Genomic DNA, 16,284 nt, shown 5'->3' with positions numbered 1-16,284 from the left:
GCTTCACGCTCACCGCATTTCAGAGTTCATTTAACGCCGATATTCATCAAAATCTCACCAACTTATAGGAGCACCTTAGCGCTTATTTAGTTCTAGATGGCCGTATAGTCACGAAGTCATTAATCTCTATGAGTATCTACTAGTATCAACTAGAGTTCCAACATCTTTTATCAGGCATTCACGCTTTATGACCAGCCCACTTGAGTATGCCGGTAGATAATTGTAATTAGTACAAGTCGGTTTTCTTCTGATTTGGAACAGCTTTTTTAGCAAAGCAACATTGACATAAGAGGAACAAAAAGTCAAAAAATCACACAGAGTTTTCATCTACAATTTCGTTTCGCCTCTTCAGCTCACTGTTCTTTTTATTGTAGAATTACATGCATTGCTAATGTAGAACATACCCTACCAAAAGAAGCAAATCACTTTTTAAGAACCGATCCAACATTATATTTTAGTGTTGCTCTAGCTAGAGTATACTACGTGCCACATCAAGTTTTTATTCAAGTATGCCTGCCGCATGAAATTATCAAAATGTTCCTTACGATATCCTGGTGACCCCTGGCTGGGTCTAGATGTTGTCTGACTGGATTCTGGAGAATCATTACGATTTTTGACTCCTATGTTTTTAATATGAGGTTCTGAGAATTTTCAGCGAATGCTTGGAAATACTGAGCGAAATTTGGGAATTCCTAACGGATATAACTTAGGGGTTTCTTGTGGGAACCTGAGAATGTATATTGCGGATGCTGTGCAAAATCTGTCGATTCCTAGTAAACTCCTAAGATTTCTAAGGCAGCCTGTGATTTTTTAGAGGAATACTGTGGATTCTTAATTGTATTTTAAATATGTTTGGAATCTTGAGGATTCTGAATAGGTTCCTAGCGGAATGTGGGGATTGCTAGTGGCACTCTGGAAATTCCTATAAACTTTTGAAAATTTCGATCGGAAACTTGAAAATTTTCAGCAATATCGCAGCGGAATCTTAAAAGTTTAAGCGCTATCCTCAAAATTATAAGCAAGCTAGATGTGAATTCCTATCTGACTTCTAAGTAAGATCCTTAGAATTCTGAGCAAGATTCATTGGATTCCTAGCAAGCTAGTTTAGAACACAAACGGGTTCTATACCATTTAACCAATAATTTTTAGAGGAATTTTCCATCCATATTTGAAAGACAATATACACCGTCTTAAACCAAAGGCTGCACTTATATTATACAACAGACACACGGAACAACCATTCATTGAAGATGAAGAATTTTTGTTTGATGAAAAGTTTCCTCCGACAGGGACGAACCTCCACAAAATTGAACTTATATTCTGTAATACAATACGCCTAAACGATTGACGGCGCTAACCGCAGGGTTACGAAGCCCAAATTTCTATGGGAAATCCTATTGAAGGCTTAGCCAATATTATGTTCCAAAAATATGATAGTTTTTTTGTACAGCAATTGATTTCAGCTGTTGTTGTGTGCTCTTTGACTTTGACTTTGACATCAGATCAATCAATCAATCAGATTTTTTTTAAGTTTATTCAACTAGAATCATTCAGTTTTGTAGCACATAGAACTTTTCTTGTAAATACGCTTCCAATGAAATTTTTGTATTCTTAAACTACTTTGATTATTGTTTTTACATGACCATGGTACATATGCAAATAGTATACATAAAGCATATAAAACATTATTGAAGATATTTCAGCAATAAAAAGTGTGTAGAATGCCTGTCAAAATAAATATGACGGGTCTTCAGATTTATAACATATTCATTTCCTAAGGAAATCTACTTCGATATGGACCGTTCGGAAGCCTGGCCATCATTTGGTTCCATAATTATGATGGAACAACGTCAAAATTATATTTTTGAAATTAAAAAAAAGGGTTCCGATTTTGGCACGGTTCCGTTTTTGGCAACTGAAAATTTCGAATTTGTTGCCAAAAACGGAATCCCACTGTACTACAAATCCAACAATAGATTCCAAGCACATTTCTATATTTGCACATGAATCTACAAATAAGGACAAACTAGGGTTGAAGCGATCAACTTTTTTTAACACCGTCATCCATGTTAGTAAAATATCATTAATTGCGTTATTATAAGTAAATTAAAAAATGATGTCATTGCGACAACAATGGATTAGCTACAATTTGTAGTTGTAAGTCTCAAATATGAGAATACCGTCAAACGGGGCTACTTTTGATTCCGGGGGCTACTTTGGACATTCGTGTTTTTGATTTATTTGCAGCATAAATATTAATCAGAGCTATTTTGTGTCTTCAGCACTTTTATTGACCAAAACATGCTCTACAACTAGACATGAACATTTTTCGGAACAACATCAACAATAACAGGATAAACAGGAAAATATATTGAAAAATTCCGAACACATATTCACAAGGCACAAAACATTTGCTATGTAAACATTGATCGAATTTTTCACATATCGTGGAAAGTTATTGGGAGCGTCACAAAACTATCGAATCGTCATGTTTCATAAAAATTTGTGATAATTTTATGTTAAAAATTGTTGTGTTACAAAAATAATTGATCAAAGGTCTTAATTTTACGACTTTATTTTATGTTAAAGCGTTGGTTTCTTTATTTTACAACAACAAAAAAATTACCCAAGCATTCAGGAAAGTTAATAGTCATCAAATATATATATTTTATTACGTATTGGTAGTAAACTCAAACCATATTCCTTGAAAAAATATTTCTCGGTCATTTTTACATGAATCCGTAGTACAAAACAACTCCATTCTTCATCTGCTATAAATAGTCTACCATTAAGCCATATCAAAACTATTGAGAACCAAAATAACTACAAATGTAAATTTGAATTGCCTATGATCTTGCGAAAAATTATTCTTGTACTTTATACATTAGGCTTCAAATAAAATTTTTTTTTAGTTACAGGAATTGATAAGATCCTTCTACATATCTTTAATATAACATTAAGAATTTTAACAAATGTTAATCATTATTAATCAGACCTTATTAATCGTCGCAGTGCTTGGTAATTGCATCATTCGATTGTGTCAACTTTAACAATCAAGCACTCGTAGCTGACAGTTTTATTCAAAAGACAGTAAAACTGAAATTTCATACTAGAAATTTTACACTACAAAACCATATTTTGCTGGAAAGTGTTATAGAGGTATGTGCATTTTTTCGCGCTTTACAATTTTCTTAATTATGTTTATCAACGAAAAACGTTCAACAACGTCAAAATAGACGTTAATCTATAGAATCAGTTCAAAATTTATGCGAAAATAATCATTTTATTATCAAATCGTATTGCTTTCTAAATGTGTCCAAAGTAGCCCCATTTTTTTCTTGAAGGACACATATTTTTCGCTATTCAAGCATTTTTTTATTTCTTAATGGATTTGCTTCATATTTTGCACATTTGTTACGTACATATACAACTAAAATATATGCAAGAATTATCGAAATCCATCCATAATTCCTAGAGCTACAAATCCTCAAAGTTGAAGAATGTGGAAATAATGTCAAAAGAAGCCCCGTTTGACGGTAGTTTAAAACCACAAAATCTATGGGTCGTTGCGGTGAATATGAAGTAAGATTGTTGAAGGTATTTTTCTGTATTATTTACAATTTTTTGAGAAAGGTTTAATGCTTTGGAGAAACTATAAAATTTGCTCTGTTAATTTATGGTGTATAATATGAAAAAATATAATAAAATCATTAAAATTATTATTATTATTACCTTTATTAAGGAGATTTTCAGCCCTATGGCTGGTTCATCTCCGTATCATTAAAATGATAACTCCTTGCCACAATTATTATATTGCAACGGAAATCTGATATACTGCTGTTCTTTTTCTTCTTCTTTCTCGCGTCACATCCCAACTGGGACAAAGCCTGCTTCTCAGCTTAGTGTTCTTATGAGCACTTCCAAAGTTATTAACTAATGCCAATTGACCATTTTTGCATGTGTATATCGTGTGGCAGGTACGAAGATACTCTATGCCCTGGGATGTCGAGAAAATTTCCAACCCGAAAAGATCCTCGACCGGTGGGATTCGAACCCACGACCCTCAGCTTGATCTTGCCGAATAGCTGCGCGTTTACCGCTACGGCTATTTGGGCCCCATTTCTGTTATAATAAATAATAATACAATATTGTGCAAATATTATCAATAAATAGAAATTGTTATATTACCAATTTTGTAAACTGTTTGTCGTGCTTTGAAAACAGAAATAATAACTGATCTATTTTTTATGTTTATAACGTTGAGAATATTTCAAATCGTAAACACAACTATTATGAAAACGCAACCATAGTAAGAAACTGTTCTGTATTATTCGTGATTTTGTGAAAATATTGATAGTTCTTAGAGCAAATAGCCATTATAATTGTTGAGAAAGTTTGTTTTTTTTTCAAAACTTAATAACGGTTTCGAATAATAAAATCAATTAGTCATCTTGAATAATATGAAACAAGAAAAACAATAGTATATTCTTGTATTACATGGTATTTTGTGAAAATATTAAAATATTTTCTAACGAAAATATAAAATATTTTCTAACGAAATTTCATCGGTTAATTTATACAAGCTTACCAACTCTAAACGAAAACATTTTATTTAACATTAACAAATCATAAAATCCATGGAACATTGTGGTCAATTTCAGGTTTTTATTACGATCTAACTTTTCTGGTATTTTCCACAGTTTTGTGTAAATGTTTTAGTTCTTCAGAAATCACTAAAAATGTTCTGTAGATATATTTACTTTTATATATAATTATGCTCCAAACTCTTAAATTATATGGTCTGGAGGCAATCAGTTATTTGCATTTGCCTGAAAAAACGTCGAAAGGTGGGAATTGGAAGAGAACGAAATGATCTTGGAAGAATTATTTTCTTCCGAAAGAATAAATAATTCGATATTTTTTTTCTTTTCGATGTGTTATTCCTTTCGACGTTTTGACATTCAACGTTTGTTGTTGTGTTCTATCAATTTATATATGAATCTGAAAAATTCTAAACCGTGGAGATTATAAGATAATGCAGCAATTTTGAAATTACAGGAGAAATTTTAAATGTTTCTGTATTATACATGATTTTCGAGCACATTTATTTTTCTTGAAATTTTACAACAATTTAGAAAATTATACAGATGATAAAATGTTCAAACTTCGGTAGCAACAGAATATTTTTGTATTATACGGTAATTTGTGAAAATATTGTAGTTCTTTCAATTAAATATCATCGATTATGTTGTGCAAACTTGACAACCCTAAATATGAGAATATTTTAAAATAAAAAAACCCATGGATCATTGCAAAAAAATCAATCTGTTGTTAAGATCGTATTTTTCCTGCATTATTCACAGTTTTGCGAAAAAGTTGTCGTTCTTTGAAAAACATCAAAAATGTTTTAAAATATGTTTATTTTTATATCTCACAATTGAAGCAGTGTCTTTAAATTGATAAGGTCTAGAGACAACCAATAAATTGTAGAAGAAATTTCAGAATTTAATACAGAAAATTACAATACAAGATTTTGTGAAAGCATTGTAGTTCTTCGAACAAACAGCTATCAACGATGTTCAGAAAATTTGTTTCTCATGAACATACAAAGAGATCAAAATTATAAAACTGATGAGTCATTGCGATAAATATGAAATTATTGTAGAAAACCTGCATTTTTCTGCATTTTCCAACAGAAATTCATTATCAGTGTTCTGCAAATTTGATGGCCTTAAATATGATTATATTTTAAGATCATAAAACGTTTGGGTCATAGCGATTAATTTCAAGTTATAGTTGAAAACGTATTTTTTTTCCTGTATTCTACTCAGTTTTGGGAATATATTGTAGTTCTTTGAACAAACAGCGATCAACGATGCTCAGGAAACTTGTTTCTCATGAACAAACAAAGAGTTTAAAATTATAAAACTGATGATTCATTGCGATACATATGATATTACTGCAGAAAACCTGTATTTTCCTGTATTTTTCACTATTTTGTGAAAATATTGTAGCTTACCCAACAGAAATTCATTATCAGTGTTCTGCGAATGTGATGGCCTTAAATATCAGTATATTTTAAGATCATAAAATGTTTGGGTCATCGCGATAAATTTCAAGTTATAGTTGAAAATGTATATTTTTCTGTATTCTACGCAGTTTTGTGAATATATTGTAGTTCTTTGAACAAACAGCGATCAAAAATGTTCAGAAAATTTGTTTCTCATGAACAAACAATGAGATTAAAATTATAAAACTGATGACTCATTGCGATACATATGAAATTACTGTAGAAAACCTGTATTTTCATGTATTTTTCACTATTTTGTGAAAATATTGTAGTTTTTCCAACAGAAATTTATTATCAGTGTTCTGCAAATTTGATGGCCTTAAATATGAGAATATTTGAAGATCATAAAACGTTTGGGTCATCACGATAAATTTCAAGTTATAATTGAAAATGTATTTTTTTCTGTATTCTACGCAGATTTGTGAATATATTGGAGTTCTTTGAACAAACAGCGATCAACGATTTTCAGGAAATTTGTTTCTCATGAACACACAAAGAGTTTAAAATTATAAAACTGATGAGTCATTGCGATAAACATGAAATTACTGTAGAAAACCTGTATTTTCCTGTATTTTTCAATATTTTGTGAAAATATTGTAGTTTTCACAACAGAAATATATTATCAGTGTTCTGCAAATTTAATGGCCTTAAATATGAGTATATTTTAAGTTCATAAAATGTTTGGGTAATCGCGATGAATTTCAAGTTATAATTGAAAATGTATTTTTTCTGTATTCTACGCAGTTTTGTGAATATATTGTAGTTCTTTGAACGGCTAACAATCAAAAATTCAATGCCAATTGTTAGATTACACTAATATGATCATCATACAATAAAAAAAATCTATAGGTTATCGCGATAAATTCTAAGTTATCTACCAATTACCGCCGGTTAGAAATTTTTTTAGGACTTGCTCCGGTGTTTTAAGTACTACAAATCAAACAGTAGATCCCAAAAATATTTCAAAAATCTGACATGAATCTAGAAGCCCATACATTTGCATTGGTGCTAAAATTTTGTAAATCGGGCTTAGGACAGCCGAGATATAGCGGGTTGAATTTAGCGTTCCAACTGATTTTGAGGCTTCGTCGTCCGTGTAAGTGACGAATGTCTTAGGCGGACAAGTGTTAAGGCGTTGTCAGGCGACAAAATGATTGTGATTGAAGTTAGAGCTATTAGTGGTATGAAAACAATACGCTAAACGACAACGTTCGATAATTTTTGATAGTTCTTTGCTAGTGATATATGATTTCTCTAAACAATAGCTAAAACTTTATAGAATAACATGAAATTGAACACAGTTCAGCAAACACATTTTCAATATGCCGACTCGAAGCATTGGACGCAAACAGCCATTGGTATTGTTTGTTACAACTCAGCAGAAGAAAACAAAAATTGAAAATACTTTGCCATGCACACAAATTGCGAATCGGGCTTCCTCCCATTTAAGAAGATATCAGAAGGCCGGCTCCAGAGGCACGTTCCCCGCCATTTGGGAGATTTGTGCCCTCGATGTAAGGGAAGACGGGGGTTATATGCGCCCCATAAAGGGAAAACTCTGCCTTTACAGTGAATTTCTTCGAAAACATACATGGATTTGCTTAAAACAATAACTCAAAAGAGCCATTGAATTGAGCAATCATATCTAAGAAATTTAATAGGAAGAAATAAAACCATAGACAACGATTTTCAAAACAGGGAGGGTATAACACTCCACTCAGTTCTAAACAAAATTTTTGTAGCAAAATCCAGTTAAAATAACATTTGTGTGCATATCTCGTTTGAGTTTTGAATATTGCGATATTAATGAAATTTTACAGATGATTTCTGATCACCCATTAAGTATGGCGCACGTCATTTACACCCAATATTTGCAAAAAATTGTTTTTGATATTTCTAAATTGATTAATTGTTCAGTTGGAAAATGTTTTTCCCTGAGTGGCGTTCAAATTGATATAGATATCATATAGAATGATCGATTTCACTAAAATATCTTTTGTTTTGGAGTTATAGCATTTAACCCTGTCCGCGCAATTTGCACCTAATGCCTCTACACGCAAAGTAGGTAGTGACGGGATTAAAAGTTTTGGTTGGACTCTTCGAATGAATATTGTTTGCAATGTAGCGCAATCCACCACCCCCTGCACCCTTCTCACATTTGCGTTTCATCCCACGCTCGAACTCTGCCTGTTCGCTGAGTTATCCTTCATTTCCATCGTACACTATCGCAAAGCCGCCTTAGAAAAGAGCTGATTCTTTTTGCCGCCGGCAGAAATTGAGTATACGCTGAATGGAAGAGTGAATTGAAAAAGTTTTGTAACTTGTTTAAATTTGTGCCATCGAGTGGGATGCAAAAGTAGCAAATGGGGAAAAAACAACCGTCAAGGGTCGAATACTGCGATTGGCAGAGAGCTTTAGTTGTTGCATTTTTGGGTCAAGTTCACAGTGCGCATCGTACCTTCGTACTGTACGTACACACATTCTCTCTGCTCTTGGAAGTTTTTTTTTCAAACTATCTAAAGCAATAAAACAGTACTTTTCAGTGCTAAAATTAAAAACGATATTTTTCAGTGCTACTAAAACAGTACTTTGTAGTACTATTTGTACTACTACTGATCCCTTTACGATCCTTGTTTGGACCCGTGCCTTCGATTTTTCGTTGGACCCGTTAGCGAAAGCTAACGGTGGTAATCCTTCTTGGACACCGCCTTGGGAAATAACCTCTTAGGAGGTCTCGTCTTCCTTCATTTATTCACTAAACATGGTTGCAACTACAAACAAAAGGAAGGGTGAATCTCTGAATTCACAACTTCCTTCCAAAAAAAAAATCCAGAATGCGAACTTTCTTCCAAGGGTGAAATGGATAATGTTGATAATTGCATCGAAATGAGTAATCAGTTCGATGCTCTAGACAAATTTTCAGAACACCAAATCGAAGTAGCCTCTAGCCCAGGCTCTTTGATTCAAGTGAGGAAGCAAAGAGTGCCCCATATCGTGGTCAGTTGTCCCGCATTTTGGGGATTTTGACAGGAGACCTTAAACTCCATTAGGAGAATCAAGGTTTCCTTCCAAATCGCAAAGAAAGGAGACTGTCGCGTATTGCCGGAAACTCTTAAAGATCGCGAACTTCTTCTCACACATCTTGAAGAGAAGAAGCACACTTTTTTACGACAAAACTGAACGTTTGTTCAAGGTCGTCTCGAAAGATCTATCAAGTGTCTGTAAGTCACCTGAAGAGATCAAAACTGAAATAAATGATTTACTTCGATTCACCCCCGTCCAAGTAACCATTATTGAAATGAGAACCCAATCTGGCATTCTTCGGAGAGGGCTTTCTCAAGAATAATATTTAGTTCCCTTAAAAAAAACAGATCTAAATAATATTAAAGCTTTAGGAAAAGCAAGACTTATGTTCGATGTCCGTGAGACATGGGAACATTTACTGAAAATTTGAGGAAATTTTCAGAATCCCACTCAGTGCCGTCGGTGCAAAAAGTGGGGTCATTTTAAAAAAACATTGCCGCATAGATGCTAAGTGTATGTTTTGCGAAAGTTCTTCTCACGCTAAATACGTCTGTCCTGTGAAGGAAGATATTAAAAAGTTTGTTTGCGCAAATAGTGGAGGCAATCATAAGTCTAACTTTTGGGATTTCCCTTCGCGTACACGAATCGTTGAGACTCGTGCCAGGTATGTGAACGGTTACGTTTTTCGTTCCCTTTATTCCCGCAAGCAGAATATCCAACAATGCTTATTTTTCAGTTAACGATCGCTTGCTTGAGAATCGTATCCTTCTGGTCATTTATAATAATGCCCATCCTCAAGCCGTTCGAATCTTGAAATTTCAAATAAATTTATCGAAGGAAACTCCAATGTCTATATTGTAGCCGGCGGTTTCAACTCCTCAATCACCAGAATCACCACAATAGCAGAAGCAGTCTAAGTGTAAAACTTACTAATACAAATGTTATCGGAATACATTTCTCTAATGTATCCAAATATTTTTTTTTAAATATTTTGAGTTGGAATGCTCGTTCTTTGAGTGTTGGAGAGGATGAGCTGCTTAACAGCTAATACGCTTCCAATCGCAAAACGCAACATACTGTTAGCCATCTATACTTTGGTAGCGCAACTAGTCAGATGATGTGAGATTTGATTTTTCACGCATCCATCACATGCCGCTGTGGGGAAAAATGTTTTATTTTCCTGATATAAGACGGTTCACAGTGAAACAGTTAGGCGGAAAAGATAGGAATATCCATTTTCTATGTTCTACATACGTTTGTTTTTTGTATTGTTGCACTACTTTCATAAAAATTGAGATCCGGCTGGTAGGAGCACTAGTTTGAGGTTGGAAAACCAGGATATGTGAGGTTAGTTTCATTGGAACTTTCGCCTGAGCGAATTTTGCGCTTGAATAAAATACGCTTCGGGACATTCTCCGATGCCCCTAAAAATACTCATCTGCGAATTCCAGGTTATTCTACGAAGTAAATATTTAATTCAAAATTCACGACACAAATCTTCACAAGATTTGACATTTCCTTGGACTTGGTTTGCAAAATCATGATATTTGATACATCGTAAATTAAGCTTTAGAACCACCAAAATATTTGCCACTTGCACCGATGCACCAATTGTCCGGAATAAATAAGTATATGGCCAGGTCACCCAAAACCTCTTAAACTATTCTTCTTTTGACCTGACTTTGACTTCTTCTTGACTTCATCAAGTTTGATATGTCGCAAGAGGGGCCCAAATAGCCGTAGCGGTAAACGTGCAGCTATTCAGCAAGACCAAGCTGAGGGTCGTGGGTTCGAATCCCACCGGTCGAGGATCTTTTCGAGTTGGAAATTTTCTCGACTTCCCAGGGCATAGAGTATCTTCGTACCTACCATACGATATACGCATGCAAAAATGGTCATTGGCATATTAAGCTCTCAGTTAATAACTGTGGAAGTGCTCATAAGAACACTAAGCTGAGAAGCAGGCTCTGTCCCAGTGGGGACGTAACGCCAGAAAAGAAGAAGATGTCGCAAGATAGGTCTCAGAACCTCCTCTGGAGAACAGGGTATCCAAAACAACCTGGAATGTTATCAAGTTATCCAAGAACCTTTGAATTACCCTTCTTTAGCCTTGATTTGGAAATTTATGTAGTTTGATGTTGCCAGCTAGGTTTCAGAACCGATGGTTTAGAGGCCATTTCCCCCAGGGAACCGGGAATTCAGAACAATCCGACATGTGGTCAAGTCATTCAAAAACGTTCGAACTATTTTAACTCAGACTTGGTTTGCTAAATCATGAAGTTGATTTGTCGCAAGCCATGGACTCGAAATTAAAGTGGTTACTGATTCTTCAAGTGGGATTATTTCAGTAACTCCCCGTGATGAATCCAAAAACTAGAAGAATTTTGTGATCGACCCTGAATATTTACCTGAAATTCATTAAAAAACGAATGGGAAATAAAATTTTGAAATTGTAAATTCCAATCAAATCTGACGTCAGGCTCGCATGAATGATGAATGCATCCCGATAATACAAACACATAAAACAGGTTGTGTTTCACATGGGATGTGAAGCCAATGTAAAAAGGTGTTCAAAACGATTTTCCCAAACACCAGCTAATTCAAAACTGCCTACTGACTTTTTTGTTCGAGATCAGCGCAGTGAATTATATAGTGGGACAGTCATGCGTGGAAATTCAACAATTAGACAAATTTACTTTCAACCCAAATGTAATAAATATGTAAAATGCCTCTATCCTCTTATTAATAGAAAATCAAAACTTTGTCTTAAGAACAAGCTTTTGATATTCAAACAAATTTTCAGGCCAGCCATGTTGTATGCTGTACCAATATGGACTAGCTGTTGCAATACCAGGAAGAAAGCTCTGCAGAAAATTCAAAATAAAATTTTGAAAATGATTCTGAAGCTTCCTTCCTGGTATAACACCATTGAGTTACATAGAATATCCAATGTTGAAACATTGGAACAAATTTCAAATAAAATAATCAATAATTTCAGGCAAAAATCGTTACAATCTTCTATTGCCACGATTTATGCGTTACATGTTTAGGTTAAGTTTGGATAAGTAAATTGCAAACGTATTTTTTTCTTATAAGCAGGTGAAATCAACTCACCTGTAAAAAATCAGAACTGCTACGGCAAATGAAATGTAATATGTTGTTAACAAAATGTTAATAAAATCTTAAAATCTTGTTTTACCAAATTAGGATGATATTGTTTTCTAATAACACAGAACACCTAGATATAAGAAATGAATGTAATGTTTGGAATGATACTAATGAAGAATTAAAAAATTACAACAATTGAACAAAGCATCGTTTATGAGAATCTGGAATAATTTGGAGCAGGAGCATAAAGATGTGATGCCTCTGTATTTATGCACATCTTTCTTATCGCCTTTTCATATACTGTAAACATGCTGAAAACTTTCCATTCATCAGGAAACTTGCCTTCCTGCAGTGATCGGGAAAATAACTTGGCCAAAGGAGTGGCCAGCGAGTGGAATCAATTCTTTAGAATGCAAGACGGAATTCCGTCCGGTCCAGGCGCATGTGATATTTTCAGTTTCTGAAGGCTGTTTGAACAGTTTGTTCATCGATAGTAAAAGATCGGAAGTCGACAACATCTCTGGGAGCATATTGATTAGCAGTAGCTATTTGATCAGGTGTGGCGGGGGAGTCGAGAAAAGATTTTTTGAACATATTGCGCGAATAGAGAACATTTCTCCTGTTCTGAAGTAGCAGTTTGCCCATCGAGGTGTACTGATCGAGGTAAACCAATTTCCTTTCGCTTGGAATTGATAATCGACCAGAATCGTTTTGGATTTCTCCGAAGTGAGAATGCGTACGAACTACATATCGACGATACAGCAGACGAATATAAGTGCGATAGGCATTGTTGGCACGTTACGTTTTTTTTTCATAATTTCACCCATAATTTGTCCATCTTTACCACGCGTAATGAGTTAATTAATTTAATAACCATGCGGATTGGATTACCGAACAGCTCAATATAAGTGTCAGTTTATTGTTGGCACGGTTAAATTCCTGCTTCGTAAACTGCGCACGATTGCAGCAGTAGCGTTATCGATGGGCTGCCAATCAATACGAGAAATAGCAGCATGAATTCCAGCGTAATCAGCTCGGCGAAAGTCGTACATATTGGTCTCCGGAAATCTGAACCGATAAGCCCCCAGATCTTTCGGATTACGACATCGAAACGTAATACTTCAATTCAACTTCTTTATTGCTCCCAGCCTACATCGATCACTGGTGGAGCACAATATAAACTGCATAACTAAAATACAAAGCATTCGTATCGTTCACACAATTCCATATTGCTCACATATCTTGGGTGGTCCAATTCTCATTTCTAACATACATCTGAGAATTGTCACTTAAATCTTCAAATGTTATCGAATCAGGAAGATTCAAAATTACGTCCAAGGCTGGATGGTCAACGTCAAGATCGATGACTAGCTTCATCGTTGCCTAGGACTAGGTCCAAAAATCGTGAATTTCTGTTCGGTATTCCATTAAGATGCGTTAAACCGTGGAATCTGTCCGTGTGTGTGTACAAGATACAATGTGCCACGAATAGAAGGTGCTGCGGCAAATTTTAAATGTGAAGTGCAGCTGTTAGTAAATTCCCTGGAAATCTCGCCAGCGCAATCCAGAGAACCCGTGGTTTTTTCGTGCGTGTTATCGAACTAAATCTGGATAATCTAAGGTGTCTTTTTGCAATCGAAAGTTTCGACTCAGTTCAACATTGAAAGGCCATTGATTCACTGTGGAAGTATCCATCTACCACCAACTGTTGCTCGCCTCTGTTGTCACTACGCAGACAACTAAAACTGGTCTAAAGGTGTTTGCAACAATGTCGAATTTGCAGAGAACTCCGCTGCGAACAGTAAACAATGCGCCGAACAAACGCTTGAAGAGAGATGAAGAAGGAGATACAGACATCATCCTGAATAGTGCGGTGAACATGCTCATGAGTCAATTCCGTGAAACCAGAGAGATGATCGACGATTTTCGCAAGGACATAAACAACAAAATTGATGCTGTGAAGACAGAACTCGAGGGAAAATTGAACCTAGTGACGCAGGAAATCGGCTCATTTAAAATAGAATGTGCGGCAAAGTTCGGCAGCAACGACGTCGCTTTAAGTACGATGCACGAAAGGGTAGATCAATTATCTCACACTATTGGAAACCTGCAAAACCGAAGTGAACTAATTATCAGTGGTATTCCTTTTTCGAGCGAGGAGAAGTTATCTGAGTTTTTCGTTGCAATGTGTAGACAGCTCGGTTTTGACGGTGATGCGTATCCTGCAGTCGACGTTAGGCGTATGAAGGCAAGAGCTACTCTGAAGGATGGTGATGAATGCTTGATTGCAATACAGTTTGCTCTCAGAAATTCTCGGGATGACTTTTACAATGCTTATTTGCGAACCCTTGATTTGAAGTTGAGTCATCTAGGATTGGAATCGGATCGTCGTATTTACGTTAATGAGAATTTGACTGTTACTGCGCGAAAAGTTAAGGTAGCGGCACTACGACTTAAAGAAGCAGGCAAACTGTCTTCAGTTTATACTAAGCAGGGCGTTGTTCATGTTAAATTAACAGCAGAGAGTCATCCCGTTGTAGTTAATTCCGAAAAAGATTTAGTTTTATTTTCGTAGTTATTTGTTTTTATCTCTTTTTGTCGATCTGCATTTTAGTCATGTTTAAAATTTGTTATTTATGTTAGTGTTATTGTATTTTCGTGAAGATTGTTTTTACTGTTGGAAGCAGAAAAGTTTTATAGATTGACAACTAATTTCAAGTTTTATTAATAATGTCACGTACAGTAGATCAAACTTCAACAAACATTCCAGGAGCAGTGTTAAATGCGGTTTTGCTTTCTGGGAAGTTTAATATATGTCACGGTAATGCACAAAGCCTGTGTGCAAGAAAGACTAGCAAGTTAGATGAGTTTCGGCACGTTTTATCAAAGTCTAAGGTGGATGTAGCGTGCTTTACAGAGTCTTGGCTGACGTCGAGGATCACTGATCGCAGTGTAGCAATCCCAGGCTATCGAAGTGTGCGTAATGATAGAGTCTATAAGCGTGGAGGAGGAATCATAGTTTATTATTAAGAACACCTTTCTTGTCTCAAAGTAATGAGTACGGAAATTTCCACAGAATCGAATGATAAGACAGAATGTCTGGCACTGGAGTTTTGTTTATGTGGTGAAAAGTTTGTCGTAGTAACTGTTTATAATCCTCCTGAGAACGACTGTTCCTGTTTCATATCTGATATGATGGTAGAATTTACTTCTCGTTACAATGGTATTTTCATGGTCGGCGATTTTAATACTAACCTTTAGCGGCCCTGTGGTAGAACATCTCGTTTGTTGTCCGTTCTAAACGGTTTCTCAATGAAATCCGTTGGTGATGAACCAACGTATTTTTGTGACGAGAGTTGTTCTCAGCTGGATTTATTGCTCACTAGCGACAGTGAAAAAATTTTGCGTTTTGGACAAGTCAGTTTTCCAGCACTGTCGCACCATGATTTGATTTATGGCTCCATGGATTATGATACGGTTGACGCTCCAACATTCAGCACCTATCACGATTATGTACATTTTGATGCTCAGCGATTACAAGATGCTGTTTTGTCTACCCCGTGGGCCGATTTCTATTCAATTAATGATCCAGACGAATTACTCCAGTTTTTCAATGATCATATGAAAATAATACATGATACTTGTATTCCATGTCGGACAATAAGCCACCGTAAGAAATTAAACCCTTGGTTTACTCCAGCTATTCGTCGAGCAATGTTGGAGAGAGATTTGTCGTATAAAGACTGGTTGAAAGCGCCGTCACAACTCAAAGCACAAAAACGACTACAGTATAAAACTTTGCGTAATAGGGTAAACATAATGATCACTAAAGCTAAAGAGCATCACATGGAAAGGTTTTTGGACTGTCGTTTACCTTCTAAAACTTTATGGAAGCGAGTGAAAGATCTAGGAATTGGAAAAGATAATGAAACAAAACCATGTGAGTTCGATCCAGATGAAGTCAACAGCGTTTTTATGACAAACTATATCAATGGTATTGGCAATCGTACATCATCAATACATGTTCCAGCTTCACCATATAACTTTTTATTTAAACGAGTTCAGGTTTGGGAGATTGTAAA

The sequence above is a fragment of the Aedes aegypti genome, chromosome 3, assembly GCF_002204515.2.
Source record: "Aedes aegypti strain LVP_AGWG chromosome 3, AaegL5.0 Primary Assembly, whole genome shotgun sequence".
Taxonomy (NCBI): domain Eukaryota; kingdom Metazoa; phylum Arthropoda; class Insecta; order Diptera; family Culicidae; genus Aedes; species Aedes aegypti.
Note: the sequence above shows the minus strand (reverse complement) of the source record.